The following is a 25,063-nucleotide window of genomic DNA, read 5'->3' as shown; positions in this document are numbered from 1 at the left end:
CACTGTTGTGTAGAAAGTGCCGGGACCCGCTCTTTAAAGCCCAGGACCAAATCTTAAAGAAAGGAAAATTTTAAAATTTTAGAAAAATAGGATAGTGCAATTTGAATTATAAAAACGTCTCTTTAAACCATAGAGTCATTGATTTATGATGTTGTTTATGTATATAACCTAAGTGTTTTGTGTTCAGTATAGCGTAAATAAAATGCATCTATGCCTTCTCTTATGGTCCAGAAAGCTATGTAATCAGCAATTATTTTATGCAATTTTAAACTAAAATAAATGGTAGAATTTTAAAGATTTTATGACAAAATGCACTTATTCTATACCAATACAGGAAGTGAAAATGGTGTCTCAGTGATTGACAAGAAGATATCTTTCACTGAATTACTTCCTGTCGAATTGAAAATCTCATTGCCAAAATGTATTGAAGCGAAGTTTACCCTTTTGATATACATATATACTAACAATAATTGTGTTTTATTTATCAACTGGGTCTCGCTATGAAGTTCCTTAAAATCTACTTCTAAGGCCGGTGTTTAAGGTAAGAATTATAATACATATATGTACTTCCGAAATTCGAATTTGTCGAGTATAACCGTTGATGATAAGACCGAAATATTTAATTATATACATCTTGTTGCCAAAAGTCTCACTGCATAAATGTTAGCCAAAAAAATATGAATGAGGCCTAAAATAAAAAAAAAAAAAACAAAAAAAAAAACAACAACAACCAAAAATCAAAAATAAATCCCTAAACTTTCCTCCTTTTGAATTTCACTAATCTAATCTACTGGTAGATAAACGCAGATAGGAAAACTATTTTATTTATTGGTCAAAATGTTGATAGCACTTGACTTCCAATGCGCAACTCAATTTAACCAATAGACACTTTTATATATCGCTATAGAGTAAACTGATCTACACGTGCATCATACTTTAAAATGATAGCGAGCGCAGAGCGCTGGCTCGTACTGCGAGCTCTAATGACTAGAGCGCGGGAAATAATCCGAGCTAAATCTCAACCTCTAACAAGAATTTTTTTTTGACGCCAATCCCAGAAGTCCCTCGTACAAAATGGCGGATGGTTCGATTTGTAAAATAATAATAATAAAAATCTTTGAAGTATTACAAACCTTTCTTATTTGAAAGGAAAGGATGAAAATCATATTCTTCCCCCTTTCTTTTTCTTTTTGAAATATTGTCTTAAGAAATGTAAACAGTCACGTCACAACTACCAGGCTACGTCACAACACGCTCGTTGCATTTCCCGCTAAACTGGTTCCTACATTGGCGAGAAGAGCAAGACAGTAATCCTACGTATTGACAGTGAACCAGATCAGTTTTCCTTGTTTTCAATATAAATTTTTTGAAAATGTATTCAGATATGCTGCGTTCGCCCCAACGGTCACACCGTAATCATATTAGATAAAAACAAGAGGTCCATGGGCCACATCGATCACATGAGTCACCTTGGCCCTGATTCAGGTAATGTGATGTTTAAAAAAAAAAGGTCTGCAATCTGTATTCCTATTCAAATTGAGGCCCCAACCTAGTACTACAGCGTCACGATATAACCAAGATACAATGTCACAAGATAAAGATAATGGTATGAAATATATGTATAATAGCGAGCGAAGCGACGTGATGAGCTCGCTCCAATGATTATGCAATTGAGTCACGTGGTTTGCTCTTCATCAGCTGAAAAATGATGGGGACTACCCATAATGCCTCCGGAAAAATGTCGCAGTCACTGCGGTATACTTCATTGACAATCCCGTCATTAAAATAATTAGATTGTTTAGAAAGTACAATTAACGTTTTTAAATTCCAGACAAGCTTTCTCATAGCTTCAAACGTTTTGTTTTTGCTTGGTTTGAGAGAAGAAAAAACATTGCAGCTAATATGACGTCACAATTTGTAACTGTTTACACCAAGCGCGTTATATTTCCCGCGTTAAATCAAGAGGCGGATAAAAGTCGTGTTGCAAAATGTTAGTGGGCTTCGCTCGTCTCAACGGTCACACCGTACAACATATTATCTTGCCATAAGGAATCTATATAAAATATGAATTCAATGACCTATTTTAAACAGTTTAGAGAATATTACCTATGTTTTCAAAATCCAAGGTTAAACACTTTGATACCAAAAGAAAGGTCTTGTCACACGGAATGCATACATAACCCAACATTCAAAAGTTATTACGTAGGTTAAAGTTTCGGTAAAAGTTATAAAATTTGGGACCAACTTCAAGGCCAAGGTCACATGGTCAAACAGCATGGCATCATATGCAATTTCTTGCCATATGGAATTTATATATGAAAGCCCTACCTTAAATACATGTAGTTCAAAAGATATTACTTAGGTAAGTGTTCTTAAAAGTTGGGCAACTTAAAAGTTAAGATCACAAGATAAAAAAAAAAATTGATACCAAAACAAAGGTATTGTCACAAGGTATACAAATATGAAGTTTGAGACCCCTATCAGAAAAGTTATAAGCAAGGTTCATGTTTCAGACTGTCGGGACAAACACAATATGTCCCCTCCCCGCTCGACATTAGTCATGGGGGCATAAACAATTGAATCAACAGAACTTGGGAACATTTGGATTTTGATATGATTTAGTGGGGTCCTGCTAATATTGAAAAGAATTTGTTTTAATTTTCTGTGTATTCCCATATCAAACATTGATCTCTTGCTACAGCCCCACTTTACCCCAAGGGCCCCTCATTTGAACAAACGTAAATTTACACTACCTGTAGATACTTGCATATCAATATGACTAATCATTAACCTGCTGTTCTTGAGAAGATTTTCAAAGATATTTCCTTGAGAAGTCGAAATGTTTAAAGTTTACGGACGGACGGACTGACGACGGACAAAATGTGATCAGAAAATCTCACGTGAGCTTTCACCTCATGTGAGCTGAAACACGAGAGAAGAACAGGAGTTGTACATCTTTTCTGGGAATTTCAAAAAAACGGAAACAACAAAAGCAAAATTTTAATTCTGTATATGTCATCGACATGGATGACTTTAAGTGAATATTAAAGGACAGTCTGTTGTAACCCCCCCCCCCCCCCCACCTCTAAAGAAAACCAGCATACGATGTGTTCACAAAGACGGTGTTACACGGGAATGAAAATTTCCCCTGTACATGTATCTTATAACTATTTTTTTTTCAAATGTCCATGATGTTGCGTGCTTCTCCAAATCTAAGGACAACAAACCTCACTCCATTGAGGTTGCTATGACAACTTATTGGTGTACATGTGTCTAGACAAATTTGTTTTGCATGGTTAAGCATTCTTTTACCATATAAAAATATAAATACAAGGAGAAGACATTGTGTATTCATGTTTACAAATGAGAAAATATTTTGATTTATTTAAGTGGGTCAAAATGCACCTGCAGTCAGTGAGGAAGACGATAAAAATACGAAAATTTAAAGCGGCTTCCGATTAAACACTGCAAATGTAAGAATTATTTTTAAAATGCTATCGAAGTAAAAGTTTAACTAGAATGAAAACATCTGTAAACAGTTAAGTACTGTCATTGATATGGTACATGTATGTAAAAGCAACGAAATAACAAATGATAGGAATTCCATGTGTTTACTTACTCCCTGAATGATCATTACTTACTTCATTTACTTCCTTTGTCAATCAATCGAAATCGGATGATAAAACTTACCGTGTACATTCACTTACCGGAATGCATTGATGGGCATTTGTCCCACTCACCGCGTGTAAACAAACTGTTTCGCGCCTTACTATGTACGAGAGTTCTCTAAAGGGAAATAACTCAGTCGCATCTCGAAACTTGTGTACTGCACATGTATATTTTGTTTATGCATATCACCTTTTGAAATTTACAAATACCTGTAAATATGTTTTATGATATATAACACTAGATACGTAGGTCAGATTGGTACATCTAAGTTTGATTATTTTTCCATTTTAGCAGAACTTTTCGAAGATGGCTTTACGTTTGATGTTTACGATACATTGTCTAATGCTCATCTCAACGACAATGTCAGAAATCAATCCAACATTACCTGGAGATTTCCATCTTGGTGGTTTGTTCAAAATATTCCATTCTTATAACGGGCAATGTACGGATGAAATCGACGCGATGTCTGTTCGCATCTTTGAGGCCGTAAAATGGACTTTAAAGACACTAAATGAAGCCAATTACACCCCAGGAATAACTCTTGGTAAGACAATGTGATATAGATCACTAGAAGAACAATAGTAACCAATTGTAAGGCAAAGTTGACATCAATACAAATATATTGTTTCGCTCGCAGACCGTCCGTAAAGAGATATGCACAGTCCTACGATGACTATAAAAGTCACTGTTGGTGCTTAGTACGTAGGTGTAACTTAGATGCAAGGGAAAACACGCATTTAGACGCGTATTCTTGGATGAAAGGCGTGAAGTTTGACCGATATCTTCAAGATATTCTCTAGATCTATTTCCCTCACTAACTCGCATAATTTAATCAAATGTATTTTCCTTTAAATGGTGGTAGTGATTCCTTTCTTTGAAAAATAGCATTTTAATGCAGGAATTTGATAGCAGTTGCCATGCTTTTTACTTAGTGTTATTCTAATCCGGAGGTGAAATGCCCCACACATTACGTTCAAAGCGCGATACCAGTCAGAGTGGATCCGTGTCTCGAACGTCCCGCATTGAAAGCCCTCGATCGAGGTTTGCTCTTTATCAAGTTGATAGTAAGATGTCTAATACGCACGTACGCACAATTTTAAGGACTTTCAAAACGCAACACATCTTTTCCCCAAATAATTCTTTTGGATAATATTTTTATAATATTTATTGCAAACTTGATTCACCATACATCTTGCTTGATTTTTAAAATTCATTTCGTATCCACGTTCACCATTCATACGATGAGAGTATCATTGCACGAAATTTTCTGAGCGCTATTTATGGCAAGCCCTTTTACTATTTATTCGTAAATTAAGATATCTCTTTAAATAAGAGATATCTCTATTGGTTAAAGAAATATCTCTGTAAGTTAAAGAGATATCTTTTGTACGCTAGGGAGGTATATTGTTCTCTTTGAGAGATATCTCTTAAAACTAGAAATATATCTCTCAAAGAGAAAAATATATCTCTCTAGCATAACGAGATATCTCTCTATCAATGTAAAAACAGATAACTCTTTAACTTAAAGAGATATCTCTTTAGATCCCCCCCATGATCATAATTGACATCTCCCTGTTGCATTGTCATTGAAATGTTGTAACCCCATTTTTTAACCAATTAAAATACTTGGTTTATATAATAATAGAGTACAAATAGCGGAAAAGGTTGAAGAGGTGGTTGGGGTAACATTATAAAATCTAGTCTAGCTAGCATATTTCTTCAATTTATTGTCTTTGTTTTTTGTTACCTGTATACACTTCACATGCGGTAAAAGCAAAATCTTTGCCCTGGATTACAGCCACCATGGTCAGATTTGCTTTGGTGGCTTTCCGGATTAGAGAGAATTCCTTAAGTATTCAAACTAATAAAAAAATATTGGAAAGAGATATCTCTTTCTCTTTGAGAGATGAAAATACAATGACGAAAATAATGAAAAATATATAAACCAGACTAACAGCTAATCACACAATACAAACTGGTATTTCAATATGCTGATCCCCTAAAATTACAGATATACAATATACAACACAAATATCCAAACTACGTAAAGTGTACAAGAAAAAGATGACACATAAAAAAATTCTACCAAATGTAAATTGCCAAACCCATGGCCGGTCAATGCGACGGTATTGTCAGACAGGATCAATAGATGATGGCCCAGGAGCTGGCCGACCGTTTGTGTAAACGCCACGTCAATAAGCGTGAGTATACCAAAGTCACTTGTGGAATAGGTTTACGGCTTCTGTGACTACGGCGAGGCAAAAGAGTGGCCGTCATGGTGGGTCCATTCATCCTAAAAAAGTATCCAGAATATTGAAACGCCATGGGATTTGCTGCAGAAGTTACAACTTAAAGAATCACCTACGTTACAGAGTGCAGTGAGGTAGACAGAGGCTGAATCATCGCCAAAACTGGACACGGAGCTTGTTTTCCGACGAATTCAAACTCAACATTAGTAATGCTGACGACAGAGCAGGAGCTTATCGTCGTGTGCATGAAAGTCATGTAGACAATCGTGTCCCTAAACATGAGAGATTCGGCGGAGGTAGCGTCATAATATTGGGTGTGATTAACACAAATTTTCTTCACAGTTGACCATTTTGAATGGAACTTTAACTGCCAGACGGTATGTTTACGAAATTATGTAGTCTATGTCAGTACCATTTATGCAACAATATATGTAAGTCAATAGATTACATTATCAGGAGGACAATGGGCACGCACACGACAAGATTGACTTATGGTACCTTCACATTCACGGAGTTTTCTTACGGATCCTTACGTATTCCACAAATCCGTCAAAGTACACGGATTGTTACGATTTAGACATTTAAGAAAATTATAAGAGTATTTACTGGTCATTTACGGTTTATTACGAGTTCTTGTGATGCATATACGGCAAACATTTACGATGTTCCGAGTGAACACGGATAAATACGAGCAATTTACGACATTTTATGAGCTTTTTAGGGATTGTTACAAGTATAATACGGAAATTTACCATTTCGCTTAGCTTTTACGTGTAAATAACGTGTTGATAACGTGCTGTTACGAATAGTTAGGAGTTAGTTACGATTGTTTACGTTTTTGACTCAAAAGTGTTCGCAATGGGCTTTGTATCATCATTCGACAACTGACATTACTTGGAACAGCATGTATGTATATTGTATGCAAGATGTGTAACTTCTTTAATGTCTTGATAACAACTGAAAGAAACTGTCAGATTTTGCGTTCAAGTATGTACTCGTAAAGTAATCGTGTCTATATACATTTTAAAGCGCTCGTAATGACTCTGAACAATCCATAAAGCTATTGTAACCCGACGTGAATGAAATCGTAAATATCACTTAGGCATTCGTAATAATCCGTAAACAACTCGTAAACTATCGTAACATATCGTAAACTTACCGCAAAGATTCGTAAAAAAAACCCACCCCACCTTTTTACGAGTGTTTTACGGATTCCTTCGAACAGTTTACGGGTTCTTGCGACCAGTTTACGATACTTACGGATTATTACAAGTTATTTACGGATTATTTACGGAAAATGAAATCCGTGGACAATCGTGAATTTTTTTTGGACATGTTTCAATAACTTGTTCCGCATTTAACCACAGAAAATATAGAGATATTACTTACGCACAATTTAGGGGGTGCTGCCATATTTTCCTCACGTGACTGTCCCCCAATTTTTGATTTACTCTTATATTAACAATCTTCCTTAATATCAATGAATTTGTTTTGTAACTGCATGTTCGTCAACTGAAATAATGCCTCAGTACAGTGAAATTTGAATTAATATTGCATATAAACGACTGCATGCGTTGACAATGGTTTTCTCGGGGTGAAAATTTTCAATGTTACTCTCAACTACATGCAATGTTTGTTTTATCATACCGAATGTTATATAAACAACAAAGCAGAAAGACTTACACGTACAAAGATTAAAAACAAACCCAACAAAGAAACCAAAAATTGGTTTCGAACGTTACGATCTCTGCCACTTGTTTTTTAAAACAATTATAGTAGAAATATAAATATTGATGGTTTATTTGTAGGAATAGAAGCATTTCCTACCTGTAACGCTGAAGGGAAGGCCATGGAACATACAACCAATCTGATAAAACGACGACTGCAAGAATCCACGAACAAAACACCTGTTCCTATCATAGGTAAACTAGCAAAGCTAATATACAATGTACTAGTATTGTAATATAGTTGGTTAGTTGTATATTATTTAACATCCCGCTCGAGATTTTTCACTCATATGGTGTTGTCATTTTTGCCGGTGAAGAGCTGCAAAATTTAGGCCTATGTGTGGCGCTTACGACCTTTGAGCAGGGAGGGATCTCTATCGTGGCACACCTGCTGTGACACGGGACGTCGGTATTAGTCGCCTATCGTGACAAGCAAGGGATACCGAGGACCTGTTTTAACCCGGATCCCCTTTGAAATATGTAAAGAGATCTCTTCCTGCAAAACTACTAGACTAGTATAGAATACATAATTTCTTTGCACAGGTTTGATAGGTCCGGAGTACAGCCACGAGGCCGTGGACACATCATCGTACATCAGTTCACTGGGGGAAAAAAAACTTAATTCTACAGACGCTCTTCTCCACGACCGCCTCAGCTCTCAGTGATGGATCTAAATATAGAAATATACTCCGAGTCATCCCCGATGATACCAAGCAAATTTCGGTGAGGTTGAAAAATCCATGTAATAATTGTATGAAATTATATCACCGTAGTAGTTAATACCGATCATTTGGAATATATTTGCTTTCTTAACCAGGAATAAATTTAGATGAATATATTAATAATTCTATCTAATTTTCCCATTGTTATACCAGTGGTCCAAAATGTCTACTGTGTCTCCGAATGAATTAATGGATACCTCACTATTTCTTTGATAGGTGATTATATCTTTAATGAAAACATTGGAATGGAATTACATCGGCATCGTTTATGAGAATAATACTTATGGTATTGGGAACTATAACGCCTTGCAAATTCAAGCAAAGAAAAACAGCATATGTATCGCAAGTGCACGAGCAATTTCTGTTGAATCCGGCTTGGTGGATATCAACATGTTGAAGTCTACTATCGAGTCGATGATATCCTACACTGAGAGTACAATATCAGGGGTAATCGTTTTTGCCTCAACAGGGACAGCAAAGTTGGTTCTTTCCAGTGTCCAAAGGCTTAGAAAGATATTTAATTTTCAACTCTCAATAATCTTTTCTGAAGGAGCAGCATACATGGATGTTGAGACCTTGAATCTCCATGACGTAGCTAAAGGATCCTTTTTCACAAGTCCAACCATACTGAAGTTCGAGGAATTTAAAAAACACTGGGGAAATATTCTGACAAACAAAACTGCTTTCAATCAAGAGGCATCAACAAATCCATGGCTGGAAAATGTTGTTAAAAAGTTTGTTTCCTGTGATATTCACAATACGTCCTGCTCAATGCCAACTTTATCCGAAGTCAATTCCATAAATGGAGAAAATGTGTTCGAAGGTTATGCTATTGTATCTGCGTTAGTTCAGATGACGATTTTGAAAAATATGCAGACACAAACCTGTGGCAGTAATGGTCTGTGTGGGGAACTTAATACCACGCTGCGAACACAGAAGTACAAAATTCTGGAACAGGGGCGCCAAGTTCAACTAAATATGAATACTTTACCAGATACCTTCAAGAAACAGTTGAAATTAACATTTGATGAGACACCTAATGCCAAAATAATTGGAAATATTCCAGTATATGAAGTATACCAATTTCAAAATTGTCCAGAGACATGTTTAGAACTGGTGAGATTACATTTTCATGGAAAACAGTTATCGAAGGGTGTTCAAAGAGTAATGCAAGGACATTCCTGGTATGAAGAATGTTAAAAGCGTATGTTGCTTTGATCCAATTAATTTCATACTCAAAATCTCAGGTGAAACAATGCCGATTTAATACACAAACAAGAGCAGAAATAAGCAATGGAATCACGCAATCTAATTTTTCTGTGAATATTTAAGCCATCTTAACCGATTTGAAGCGATGTACATGCAGACACACCAAAATACAAGAAATGTCTTGAGAGACCAAATGCGAGTCCTATCACTGAAAAACAAAACACTTCCATGTACACCATACTTAAGTCCTCCATTCAAATACAGGTTTAGAATGACTAGTACTGAACTGTGGTTTGGTGACCCCCGTTTTATTTATACCCTGAGCACAAAAGACCTAGTTAAATAACGTTGGTACCGCGGGATATACATGTAGTATTTTGACAGTAAAATCACCTAAGACGTAAAAATTGGTAGTGAATGCTACTACACCAAACGCTCGACATTTGAAAGAGATAGATTCGAGCCTTTCGAGACCTTAAAATCTGAGGTCCCTTGTCGCTACAGGCTTTGGCACAATAAAGAACCCCCAATGCTCTAATTAAAATTAACCGACAGCTAGTGATGTCCCAATATGAGGGAAAAGGAGTAATGCATCTATTCTAATGTTTGTTTCTGTTTACTTTAACATAATTACATAATTCAAAACTTTTAAACAAAGAATTTAATTTTCCTACTACCACGTGCACCCCCCCCCCCCCCCAAACAAACCTCACTCCAACAGACATATCTTGGTACAATTCAAATGGACATCACTACGTTCTACATGAATGTATCACAAACGCTCTATGTGCTATGGTAGTATTCAGTTTCTAATCTCAATTTGAAAAAAAAATCTTTTTGATAAAGGATACGAGAGAGCACACAAGGGTATTTACATTTCTAAACCTGAAGGACCTTGATCATGATCATATTGGGATTATATCTCTTTTGCATTACTTTATGAACAATCTTCAATGTTGCGATGTTAGATTACTGTAACTATCTTCAGTATGAATTCCTTTAGAATAAGAAAACTAATTTCATTTATAACTTCTTGCATTTAAATTTCAGTTTGCTACATACAATGATTCATCATACGACATCAAAGTGGATAGTCTAGTTCCAAACGTTTTGAAAGCACAATGTGCTGAGGGTAGGAAATGCGTTTCATGTCGAAATTCGGATCTTGCGAACGAAATCATTTTTAAGAAAGGGGATTTATATGTCGCTGCTATTGTCCCCATATATAATAAGAATATTACAGATCTGACTAAATGCGCGGACATTCGAACATCGAATGGATGGGAAATAGCAGAGGGGATACGATTTGCTGTAGAAACTGTGAATGAAAGGGCTGGTAGTTTTGTAAACGTATTTCCGGGAAAGCGAGTGGGTTACATCATTTTTAATAGCTGTAATCAGCCAATCTTAATTCAAACAAAACTATTGAAATTTATCAAGGATGGTCTCGTTTTAAACGATGGTTCACAAGTTTTAAATGTACGCCAAAATATTCTAGGATTTATTGGGGCCTATGGAAGCAGCACTAGCCAAGCTACGTCCTCAATTTTACAAGCTTTTAATTTCCCTCAAATCAGTTACTCTTCCACTGCAGCTATTTTAAGTGAACGGTCAACCTACAAATATTTTATGCGAACCTGTACACCCGATGACAAACAGGCCCTTGCAATGTTAAACGTCGTGAAATCACTTAATTCTTCATACATTCAAATAATGTTCAGCGAAGGGACCTATGGTGAAGGAGGACGGGACGCAATCGTAACTGCTGCCAGAGACGTCCAAATATGCATTGCAAATCAAATGGAAGTGAAGGAAAATCATTACACAAAAATCATTGATGATCTCAACAAGACCCCATATGCCACTGTCGTGCTCTTGTTTTTAAAAAGCCATGTGGTGGGTGATGTTATGACTGTTTTACAAGAAAAAATGACTCTTGGTGCCTTTTTATTTATAGGCTCGGAAGCATTTGGAACTCGTAAGGATATTATATCAGGCAAAACTAAACTTGAAGGAACTATATCTTTATCATTGCAAATGAAACCTTTAACTGGAAATTCTAAATTTGAGAAATATTTGTACGATAGACTTACAGATTTTCATAATGACATAAACCCTTGGACAAAAGAATATTTCGAACAGAGAAACTCATGTTTTCTTTCGGGCAGCTTTGATAAAACGTCTGGCTCTCAATGTACCGATATTAAGGAGTCTTTCAACAACAAAGACTACCAGCCGGAACTGTGGACGGCCTTCGCCATCAACGCCATGTTTTCACTTCTACAAGGGGCAAATAAATCTTTTGCTGAATTGTGTGGAACTCAGTCTTCTGTATTGTGCCAACAATACAGAGATTCACCGCAGAGAGTTTACGATTTGATAAAAAATGAGAAGTTGGTTATTGATGACAGTGGGATACCTTCCAGGGTGTTTAATGAAAACGGTGATGGTAATATAGGGTACAAAATCTACCAAGTGCAGAGAAAAACCACGGATGTTAGTCAACTGACATTTGTTGAAGTAAGTAATGTAAATTCGAAACACTAGCAGTGATACACTCTGAAATTTGATAAGAAAGTTATTAGAAATATTCAAGATATTTTTTGAATTAACGAAGATGTTTTCATTTAGATTGGCCGGTATACATTGGATGAGAATGGGTACTCTGTATATGATAAATTGATTAGAGACCCTTATAAATCATTGCCCTCTAAATGTCCTAACTTTCACGAATGTAGTAAATGTTCGAAGCAGTATATGAGGACTTCACCTTCACCATCAACCCTTTACTCAGCTAGGTATAAAAATTTCTTCTGTCTGATGTACTGCAAGAAGATTTGATGATGTCATTAGAATATCCATTCTTTGTCAGCAGATTGTAATTTTGGGTTCCTTTTTCTACACATAGTGCGGTGGCCTCTTCCACACCGGTAGTGGTGGCTCTGGGAGTTCTGTTGGGAATATCTCTGCTTGCGCTTGGCATCGTAACCATGATTTTCTTTAAGATGTATCACAAAAGGAAAGTGGAAGGTAAGATTGTTTATATTACCAGGGTTACGGTATTGTATAAAGAGTTGAAAGCTGATAATAAATTGGTACCAAATAATTTCTCTTCTCTGAATACACCATAGGTGGGATAATAATAATAATACCATATTTATATAGCACCCTTTTCATACACTATTTACGCTCAAAGTTGCTTTACAATGCACCTTTGGGTTCAGGTGCCTAGGAGGAGTAAGCATCCCCTGTCGACAGGTCAAACCCGCCTTGAGTCTGATATCTTGATCAGATAAACGAAGTAGTACTTTCCTGATACTTTTTGGCCACAGGCAATTACATGTACATGTATATCACTTGGGTTTGAATGTACTATTAAAGAGTAAAGGTATAGAACTCTAAATATAGGGTACCCAAGTTCGCCGATCAAAGTCCAATAAACTAAATGGTATAAAATTCTACTTTGTATTCTAGTATATTCACACATTACTACCAAAATTCATCCCGAAATTTCGTATAATTTCCCAGACATGCAGAAATGAATTAAGAAAAATGCCTATCATTTTTTACTCCAATTTTAGCCCCCCCCCACACTTTACCACTAAACAGAATTGCCGAAAGCAATTGCATACATATAATGTGGAAACACTAATCATAATTTTTACGTCAAATTTCTTACCCCAATTCATAAACTGATGTCCGTAATAGCTCCAAGTGACTTTTAAAATTGTAAAACTGCCTGCACTTTCACTTCTCACTTCCATTTTAACCGATGTCACTAACTACCCATATATAGTGTTGGGTCCCAACACTATTTAGAGACTCAAATATTCATGTTCATCAATAATAATTGATTATTATATAGCTTATAAATAGTCTAATTTAAAATCTGCGTAAAATCTAGAGAATGTTAGCGTTCAACATCTTGAGAATTTATTGAACGCTAACTTTGCATTGCGTAAATTGTATGCGCCCGAAACATTCCGAGTATGAGCGTTCAATATTGACGTTACCGTAACGACGTAAACAAGCCAAAATGTCAAACGACGGTCCTCCGAATCTGACAGAGCCGGTATTTGATATTTACTTAAGCAAAATGTTTTACTGTACATAAATTATGATGTCCCCATTTACAAAATCAGTTTGCTTCATGTATTAATGACGGGTTAAATATTGAACAGTTAAGAAATGCATGCAGTTATTGCACACTGCCAATATTGATGAATTATCGTCTATTTTGGAGTAGTTTGAGTGAAAAGGGATATAATTTAACAACTAAATACTTTAGCTATATAATAAAAGGGTTATTGAACTTATATAGGTGAATATTGGCACTCGTTGGCTGTCAAAACTCGTGCATTTTTACAGCCAACTCGTGCCAATATTCACCAATATAAGTTCAATAACCCTATAATATAGAACATACATTATGCTAATAACAAGTCTTTATAAATATACAAATGTCTTATTATGCCTATTTTATCCAAATCACATTAACACAGATGTTTATGATTTATTATTATAATAATGAAGTCAGTTTGGGTAATTGGTGGCAAGTAGTAATTTTTCTCTTTGAAACACGAAAGTAGAATATGCGATACTCTGTGATTCTTAATACAACAAATTCACAAAAAATGAATAGAACATTGTTTTCATTATAATTATGATTTATACCATTACGTTATCATTTATTTTTATACCTCACCATTAACCACAGTAGGTGTATGTATATATAGCGATGTCCTGTTCTAACTCATCACCCTTCTATCATGAGCTTTTTTTTCTTATATTCGGTCTCTTCCCAGGTACATTGTATCTGGATTTTCTCTTCCACCAATAAAAACTGGGCGCCACCAGATAACTGAACAATTGTTGAATGTGGCGGAAAACATCAATCAATCAATCAATCAATTAATTAATCTTATATTCAGTGTTGTCTTAAATAAACTTGAAACATTTAATCTTGACCCGTTTCATCGTGTTTTATGACGAAAGGACATGGTGTCCTCCTCAGATGACTAAATCATGATTACAACTTGGTTAATCCGTAACATTGATTAATGAGGATTCTTTCTTCTTCTTCAGATGACGATCCATATTTACAGCCTCGCTTTTCAGCGAGTCTCGATATGCAGCTCTATAATTTTGGCTACTCCACGTCCTCAGAGGACACAGACATACCAAATCTCCCAAAAGCTCGCGAGAATCAGCAATTGCAGTTGACAGACACCATCGACCAAACAAATGACACTTAGAAAGCCTAAGGAATATATTATGATACAATATGAGTGTTATTGAGGATTTCTGTATAATAATGAGCCATAATACATCTATCATTCAATATTTTTTACATTGTCATTATCTAAATCGCAGTTTAAGATTGTTTTTCAGGTTGGAAATGTAGGTTTGAATTTAACAATCTGCTTTGTTACATACCTTTCATTATACGCTGATCATTGAATACAATGTACATGTAGTTGTGTATCACTGAGAGAATTGATAAATGCTTAAGTCATGAAGACTAGAACATTTATTGTTGTCAAATTTAAAAATGCAGGGGAGTTACTTTATTTTTCCCAATCAAAACTGGAATATCGTATGTGTTCTTCTGTGTGCTGAGAGTGATATGCCCTTGGGTATTACTACATGCAAAGTGACTCCTAAAGGTTTCTTATTTCATGAAAAAGATAACGAACTGTGATCGATCTCATGATTTCCGCAAAGGATACAAAATAAAAAGTGGGACCAGGTGCCCAGGAGGAGTTAGCATCCCCTGTTGACCGGTCACATCATTTATGAACCCTATATCTTCATTAGGTAAACGGAGTAATCCGTAGTCAAAATCATCTAATACAACGTTGACAGGGAATTGTTGATGATTTTAATTGTCTGGTTTATAGAAAAAATACACACTTTTCCGACTTAGTAGATTGAAATTTTAGGAATTTTGTTTTGGGATAAGAAGGCCGAAACCCTACGATGAAAATACTAGTATGGATGACTTATCTATATATAGCCTTTGAAATATACAGTATTCTGGTTGTCCAAATCCCCCCCCCCCGAATTCCTTGAGATCCATGCCACTTAATGTAATTCGTATATTTAATTGCTGTTATAAAATTTAGAAATTCATTTCAAAATTAAGGATTATCTCCCTCATGCATAGCTCTTATCCTTGGACGAATTTGGCTCCACTTTTTTGGCACGCTGTTTTTGGCTATATTTAGCTCTAAAACTTCACAGTTATTTCGGATTTCAAACATTTCGGTTGGGCATCACTAAAGAGACATTATTTGTCGAAATGCGCATCTGGTACATCAAAATTGGTACCGTATAAGTTTTACATACCAAAATTGAAGCTTCATACACGTATAAACCAATTCATATGAGAGAGAGAGAGAGAGAGAGAGAGAGAGAGAGAGAGAGAGAGAGAGTAATGTGATGTTTGATACAGGTAAACTATTATTGTAAAATCAATCATAACCAGCTCAGGTTATGTTGACATAAAAACACGAGATATGGATAAGAATAAGTGTAATTGTCAATTCAGAGTCTGTCCAAGAGAAACAGCCAGGTATTCCACTTATTCATAAATGCATCGTATTTGCACTGCTGAGTTGTAATATACTCAAGTGCTTTCTTGCCGACATCTATCCATGTAAGTACAATGTATATAATTTGATAGTTGATAGAATGATAATAAAAGATGTGATGGTTTTACTTCAGAATTTTTCAAAATATTCTGGAAACAATTAGGACACTATGTAATTAGGTAACTAAATCTAGGATACAAATTGGGAGTTATCTGTAACACAAAAACAAGGTATAATTACTTGTATACCAAAAGATAGGAAAAGTAAATTTTACATGAAAAATTGGAGACTGATCTCTTTATTAAATGTAGTGTATAAAGTTGGATTAGGATGTATAACTTATGTGTGAAGACAGTAATTAATTCAATAATTAGTTAAAACTCTTCAATTTTTTAATTTTGTCCATATTTTAGAAAATGGATTTAAGTTTTTCAACAAAACATTTCTTCATCAGTATCACAAGCAGGCCATCTGTCCAATTTTTTCAAGCTAGACCGTGAAACTCAACAAGGTGACCCAATATCATCTGATATATTTTCGTTATGCGTTGAAATTGTAGCTCTCACATTAAAAAGAAACCAAGGCATAAAAGGAATTAATATTGATGAAACTCAATACTTATTGTCGCAGTATGCTGACGACACTCTTATAATATAAGATGGCTCTGAGAATTCTCTTAGAGAAATATTTAAAGAGTTTAACGTTTACATTTCTGTACTTAAATCCATTTATCAAAAACACATTTAGTCTGGATTGATCGTAAAATATACTCGTATTTCAAATTATATGAGGATATGAATTTTCAATGGATGCATACCTTTAAACTTTTAGAGATAAACTTTGATGTGGATTTAACGAACATTCCCAAGCTTAATTATGATAAGAATCTACAGTGACAGTTAAGCATACCATAAATCAATGGAGTAAATGATACGAGGGCGAGTCAGTAAGTAACCAGCCTATCCGATTGACAGAGACGGTCACGATTTTCATGCCTTGTTTCAATACATACAAAATTGCACGCCTATCGAGTCATTCTTTAATGAGATATTGAATGTCAAACATGTCTAGTGATGCAAAGACATGCTTTTCATCTAAAGCTGAGTTCCGTGCTTGTATTGAAAAGGTAAAACAGGCAAGGTAATATACGACGAGTTAGCCGATGTTTATGGGTCTTCTGCACCATCTTATTTTCAGGTTAAAATTCAAACGCGGTAGAACGTCCTTAGAAGATGAATCCAGGTCTGGATGCCAACTGGATGCCACCGACAAAGACATGTGTACGAAAGTTCGGGATCTGGTATACTCTGATAGGCGAATTCAGGTGGAAGAAATAGCGCAGGCATTAGGCATTTCACATGGTAGCCTTTCAACAATCTTACATGACCATTTAGGTTCGCGCAAGCTAACAGCCCGTTGGGTCCCCAAATCCCTTAGCGATGAGCAAATGGCAACCAGAGCATCAGTATGCAGCGTCTTGTTGAAGTGTTTAGGTAAAAAATGATTTTCTATTGCCTTGGTGACTGTAGATGAGACTTGGGTTCATTATTATGAGTCAGAGAATAAACCTCAGAGTCGTCAGTGGGTAGGGCCTGGGTCCCCGAGGTCAAAGAAGTTCAAGATGCAACCATCTGCCGGCAAAGCGATGACCACAGTATTTTGAAACGCAAAAGGCGTTATTATGTTGAACGTTTTACCCAAGAGAAATACAATAACTAGAGTGTACTATGCAAACTTGCTAGACCAGCTGAGAACCACCATCCGTTAAAAACGCCGAGGTAAACTCTCTAAAGGTGTTTTGCTGCAACAAGACAACGCGTGAGTCTACACTTGCAAAGTTGTAATGGATGCTGTAGAACGAAAGGGGTATTGAATAATACCACATCCTGGTTATTCGCCTAAACTAGCTCCTAGCGACTTCTTCCTATTTTCAAACTTGAAAAAGAATATCTGTGGACGTCATTTCCGGCCTGACGAAGAAGTTGTGACGGCAGTTGAGGAGTGGGTCAATGAAAAGGACCCTGACTTTTTCAGTTCTGGGCTGATGGCACTCGAACATCGCTGGTCTAAGTGCATCACACTAGAGGGCAATTACATCGAAAAAGAAGAGGTGGATCTCAACCGGAAATAAGTTAGACTGGTTACTTATTGACACGCCCTCATTTATAACACCACTTGGTTAACTGTTACTAGTTTCACAATTGAGTAATCTTTATAAAGAATCTCGAAGACATTTTTTGTAAACTATTTATGGCCGTCTAAGGTTGAAATTCTCAAAAGAAAGCAAGTAATACGGTACTATATAAATGGTGGACTAAAATGACAGATACATGTATAAGTAACTATATTCTAGGATTAAAACTATCTTGGATGAAAGAAAGAATTTCATATTCTCAAGACACAAAATGGAAAGTGTTGTTAAATAAGATTGTCTCCTAAGAAATACTCATCAAACAGAATCTGATTATATATAAATGTTGTAAAAACAGACATTAACAGCGTTTTCTAGAAAGATACCACTGCTACTACTCAAATCGTTCAAATTTTTATTTCACAAATATTGACGTAAGACAGAAGAACATTTGTCATTTTTTTCTAACCACTTTCACGCAATTTCATACTCACACTCATACTTTTGTTGATAAGTGCTTGCATTTTTAATATAATTGTAAGAGAAAAATTATAACAATACAGAGCTCGAGTAAATAGATAAAAGTACATGTGGCTTCAAAAGTAGGAAAAAAATATTGCTTGAAATAGCAAAATTATGATTTTTTTATGTTGTCAAAAAGTGTTTTCCATACATGCCAAGTATTTTCAAATTTTTATATTTCTAAATTCTGATACGCAATACATTTTTCAACCTTGTATTTGTTGTATAGATAGAACACTAATTCCAAGAATCTTGGCAATTTGGTTTTTTTCAAACAAGAAAAAATATATTGTTTTGTATATAGGATAAGGAAATTTACAATTTTGTTGCCTTTCGACAATGGGAGTTCACCTAATAAAATATTAAGTCCAATAAAACCTATTCTTTTGGAAGTTGTTTTATAAATGTGCATGCTCAGATTGCTCCATAATATAGATACTTTTTCACAGCCAATGAAAATGTGTTGAATTGTCTCAACTTCATCATTACAAAAGGTACAACAATCAAAAGACACAACATTGATTTTTTAAGACAATAATTGACAGACAGAATTCTATGAAGTATTCTATATTGTAACCATTGGATAGTAGAGTCCTTGGTAGTCTTAAAACATACAGTAAAAGCATTCTTAAACATATTTCTATTCCATAAGCTACCAGCTCTAAATTCCACTTTGAAACAGAAGTAGGTATATCATGGTTTACATTTAACTGTTTGTAAACAAATTTAGTACATTTAGTTTGCAAAATCAAAGGTTTATAATATAATGGAATATAAGGTGAAAAAAATCTATTGAATAAACCTTTGTTTTCAAACAATTTCAGATGAGTTGATATTGCACTCAATACACTGTTATATTGTAATATACAAACTTGGATATCAAATTTATGTTGGAAAAGGTTATGTGATAAAAGATTCCCTTTGTCATCTTGAAAATCGTCAATGAGTTTTACACTTTTTTTTATACCAGCTTTTGATAAACAGTGTTTTCATACCCACTCTAATATTTGAATTATACCACACAGCAATGCCAAGTCGTTCAAGTTAGAATAAAGATCTAATCCCGGAACAAATAGGGAACAATAACAAAATCAAAATGGAAAATGAAACTTTTTAAATAAAAAGCGGTCCGAGAAGAATATAATGTACATATCGATTTTGCTTAATAAAAAGGGATCTCTTTATTCTTTAGAAAATTTTCAGAAAAACTGCAAGATTAAAAGAATTTTTTGGATTTACGTTTCATTTCAAAATAGTTTTACCTCCATGAAAATTCGAATGGAAACGAAGAAACCCACATATTTATCCTACTCTAATTGCAGAGATCACAATTCCATTAGGAAAAAACAAGAGATGGGTTTGTGTAAAACTTATACGGTACCAATTTTGATGCACCAGATGCGCATTTCGACAAGTAATGTATCTTCAATGATGCTCAACCTAAATCTTTGAAATCCGAAATAACAATGAAGTCTTAGATTTTTTATAGGGAAAAACAGTGTGCCAAAAAGTGGAGTCAAATTCGTCTAAGGATAAGAGCTTTGCGTGAGGGAGATAATCCATGAATGCTGTTCTGTCATTCATCAAAAGCGGGTTTTTGAATGAGGTCATACTTTAATTTAAGAAATTCCTATACTTTCAGAATTTAAAACCAAGGAAAATCCACAATACAGATTTTAATAAATCAATCAACCAATAAGCATGTGTACCAAGACATGCCTTTATCGGTTTTGAGACTCTTTAAATTTTATCTTGTAAATCATATTCAATATATGAATGCAATTGTATAATGATGGACCATAACGCAGACGGTTGTTAATTTAAATCGCTAAATGGGTATGGTAGATAAGTTTACAAAAAGAAACCTCTATACCAATTCAAATTTTTGGACCTTAGATCTTAGAAGCTCCTGTACCTTTGGACAATCGCATCTGGTGCATCAAAATTGGTACCGTATAAGTTTTACATTATGACCCCTGGGTCGAGGCCTCTACTGGTGGACTGTTAGTCCATGAGGGTCTCTACAGCCCATTAGCTAAGTACTTCGTTACTAGCTTGAAAATACGGATGTATATTTAATTGCTGTTATACAATTTAGAAATTCATTTCGAAATTAAGGATTATCTCCCTCACGCATAGCTCTTATCCTTAGAGGAATTTGACTCCACTTTTTTGGCACACTGTTTTCCCCTAAAATAGCTCTAAAACTTCATTGTTATTTTGGATTTCAAACATTTCGGTTGAGTATCACTGAAGAGATATTATTTGTCGAAATGTGCATCTGGTGCATCAAAATTGGTACCGTATACGTTTTATATGTAGATGCTTGTTATTACATGAAGATATGTGTTATTATATGTAGATGTTTGTTATTATATGTAAATGTGTGTTATTATATGTAGATGTGTGTTATTATATGTAGATGTGTGTTATTATATGTAGATGTGTGTTATTACATATAGATGTGTGTTATTATATGTAGATGTATGTTATTACATGTAGATGTATGTTATTATATGTAGATGTGTGTTATTATATGTAGATGTGTGTTATTATATGTAGATGTGTGTTATTACATATAGATGTGTGTTATTATATGTAGATGTGTGTTATTATATGTAGATGTGTGTTATTATATGTAGATGTGTGTTATTATATGTAGATGTGTGTTATTACATATAGATGTGTGTTATTATATGTAGATGTATGTTATTATATGTAGATGTGTGTTATTATATGTAGATGTTTGTTATTACATATAGATGTGTGTTATTACATATAGATGTGTGTTATTACATGTAGATGTGTGTTATTACATGTAGATGTGTATTATTACATGTAGATGTATGTTATTATATGTAGATGTTTGTTATTACATGTAGATGTGTGATATTACATGTAGATGTGTGTTATTAGATGTAGATGTGTGTTATTATATGTAGATGTGTGTTATTAGATGTAGATGTGTGTTATTACATGTAGATGTGTGTTATTATATGTAGATGTGTGTTATTATATGTAGATGTATGTTATTATATGTAGATGTTTGTTATTATATGTAGATGTGTGATATTACATGTAGATGTATGTTATTATATATAGATGTGTGTTATTATATATAGATGTGTGTTATTATATGTAGATGTGTGTTATTACATATAGATGTGTGTTATTACATATAGATGTGTGTTATTATATGTAGATGTGTGTTATTATATGTAGATGTGTGATATTACATGTAGATGTGTGTTATTATATGTAGATGTGTGTTATTATATGTAGATGTATGTTATTATATGTAGATGTTTGTTATTACATGTAGATGTGTGATATTACATGTAGATGTGTGTTATTATATGTAGATGTATGTTATTACATGTAGATGTGTGTTATTATATGTAGATGTGTGTTATTATATGTAGATGTGTGTTATTACATATAGATGTGTGATATTACATATAGATGTTTGTTATTACATATAGATGTGTGTTATTACATGTAGATGTGTGATATTATATGTAGATGTGTGTTATTACATATAGATGTGTGTTATTATATGTAGATGTGTATTATTATATGTAGATGTGTGTTATTATATGTAGATGTATGTTATTATATGTAGATGTGTGTTATTACATATAGATGTTTGTTATTATATGTAGATGTTTGTTATTATATGTAGATGTATGTTATTATATGTAGATGTGTGTTATTACATGTAGATGTGTGTTATTATATGTAGATGTGTGTTATTATATGTAGATGTTTGTTATTACATATAGATGTGTGTTATTATATGTAGATGTGTGTTATTATATGTAGATGTTTGTTATTATATGTAAATGTGTGTTATTACATATAGATGTTTGTTATTATATGTAGATGTGTGTTATTATATGTAGATGTGTGTTATTATATGTAGATGTGTGTTATTATATGTAGATGTGTGTTATTATATGTAGATGTTTGTTATTACATGTAGATGTTTGTTATTATATGTAGATGTTTGATATTATATGTAGATGTGTATTATTATATGTAGATGTGTGTTATTATATGTAGATGTGTGTTATTATATGTAGATGTATGTTATTATATGTAAATGTGTGTTATTATATGTAGATGTTTGTTATTATATGTAGATGTATGTTATTATATGTAAATGTGTGTTATTATATGTAGATGTGTGTTATTATATGTAGATGTATGTTATTATATGTAGATGTTTGTTATTATATGTAGATGTGTGTTATTATATGTAGATGTATGTTATTATATGTAGATGTATGTTATTATATGTAGATGTTTGTTATTATATGTAGATGTATGTTATTATATGTAGATGTTTGTTATTATATGTAGATGTATGTTATTATATGTAGATGTGTATTATTATATGTAGATGTATGTTATTATATGTAGATGTATGTTATTATATGTAGATGTATGTTATTATATGTAGATGTGTTTTATTATATGTAGATGGATGTGTGATATTACATGTAGATGTGTGTTATTATATGTAGATGTGTATTATTACATGTAGATGTGTGTTATTATATGTAGATGTGTATTATTACATGTAGATGTGTGATATTACATGTAGATGTGTGATATTATATGTAGATGTGTATTATTACATGTAGATGTATGTTATTACATGTAGATATGTGTTATTATATGTAGATGTGTGTTATTATATGTAGATGTGTGTTATTATATGTAGATGTGTGTTATTATATGTAAAGGTGTGTTATTATATGTAAAGGTGTGTTATTATATGTAGATGTGTGTTGTTATATGTAAATGTGTGTTTTTATATGTAGATGTATGTTATTATATGTAGATGTGTGTTATTATATGTAGATGTGTGTTATTATATGTAAATGTGTATTATTATATGTAGATGTTTGTTATTATATGTAGATGTGTGTTATTATATGTAAATGTGTGTTATTATATGTAGATGTGTTATTATATGTAGATGTGTGTTATTATATGTAAATGTGTGTTATTACATATAGATGTGTGTTATTATATGTAGATGTTTGTTATTACATATAGATGTGTGTTATTATATGTAGATGTGTGTTATTATATGTAGATGTGTGTTATTATATGTAGATGTGTATTATTACATGTAGATGTATGTTATTACATGTAGATGTGTGTTATTATATATAGATGTGTGTTATTATATGTAGATGTGTGTTATTATATGTAGATGTGTGTTATTACATATAGATGTGTGTTATTACATGTAGATGTTTGATATTACATGTAGATGTGTGTTATTACATGTAGATGTTTGATATTACATGTAGATGTGTGTTATTATATGGAGATGTGTGTTATTATATGTATATATTATATCTGTTTTATCCTAAAATAGCTCTAAATCTTCATTGTTATTTCGGATTTCAAACATTTCGGTTGAGCATCACTGAAGAGACATTATTTGTCAAAATGCGTATTTAGTGCATCAAAATTGGTACTGTATAAGTTTTAGATTATGTCCCCTGGGTTGAGGCATCTGCTGGTGGACTATTAGTCCCCGAGGGTCTCTACAGCCCAGTAGGTAAGTACTTCGTTACTAGCTTGAAAATATGGATGTATATTTAATTGCTGTTATAAAATTTAGAAATTCATTTCAAATTTAAGGATTATCTCCCTCACGCATAGCTCTTATCCTTCGACGGATTTGACTCCACTTTTTTGGCACTCTGGTTTCCTCTAAAATAGCTCTAAAACTTCATTGTTATATTGGATTTCAAACATTTCGGTTGAGCATCACTGAAGAGACATTATTTGTCGAAATGCGCATCTGGTGCATCAAAATTGGTACCGTATAAGTTTTATATATAGATGTGTGTTATAATATGTAGATTACATGTACACAGATATTGCTTTGCAATAAAGAAAATTCTATTTTTAAAGTAATAAACGGAAACAGCATGGGGACAGTTGTCTAACCTAGATTTCTTTTACCTGTTCAAAATTTCATTGTTTAAAATGATTAAATTTAGAAGTTAATTGTATTTCTACACAAACAGGCTAGAATGCAACAGAAGTCACACAATGTCAATATAACCCCAATGCAGAAAAGATTGAATAGATATTTGCATTTAAGATAACATCTTTAGAAATATTTAGAAGTATTCATTATGTCTAAATACAAAGCGATTATGAATTTGAAGCGAAGTGTACATTCAATATCCTCACTGAAGCTGAAAATATTAAC

The 25,063-nt window shown here is 33.7% G+C and overlaps 1 pseudogene; it reads left to right on the top strand.

Moving 5' to 3' along the window:
* The first annotated feature begins 303 nt into the window (after positions 1-303).
* Positions 304-15,095, top strand: LOC125671593 (uncharacterized; annotated as a pseudogene).
* Positions 15,096-25,063: the final 9,968 nt, after the last annotated feature.

This window comes from Ostrea edulis, chromosome 4 (assembly GCF_947568905.1).
Source record: "Ostrea edulis chromosome 4, xbOstEdul1.1, whole genome shotgun sequence".
Taxonomy (NCBI): Eukaryota; Metazoa; Mollusca; class Bivalvia; order Ostreida; family Ostreidae; genus Ostrea; species Ostrea edulis.
This window is presented reverse-complemented; position numbering and strand designations above follow the sequence as displayed.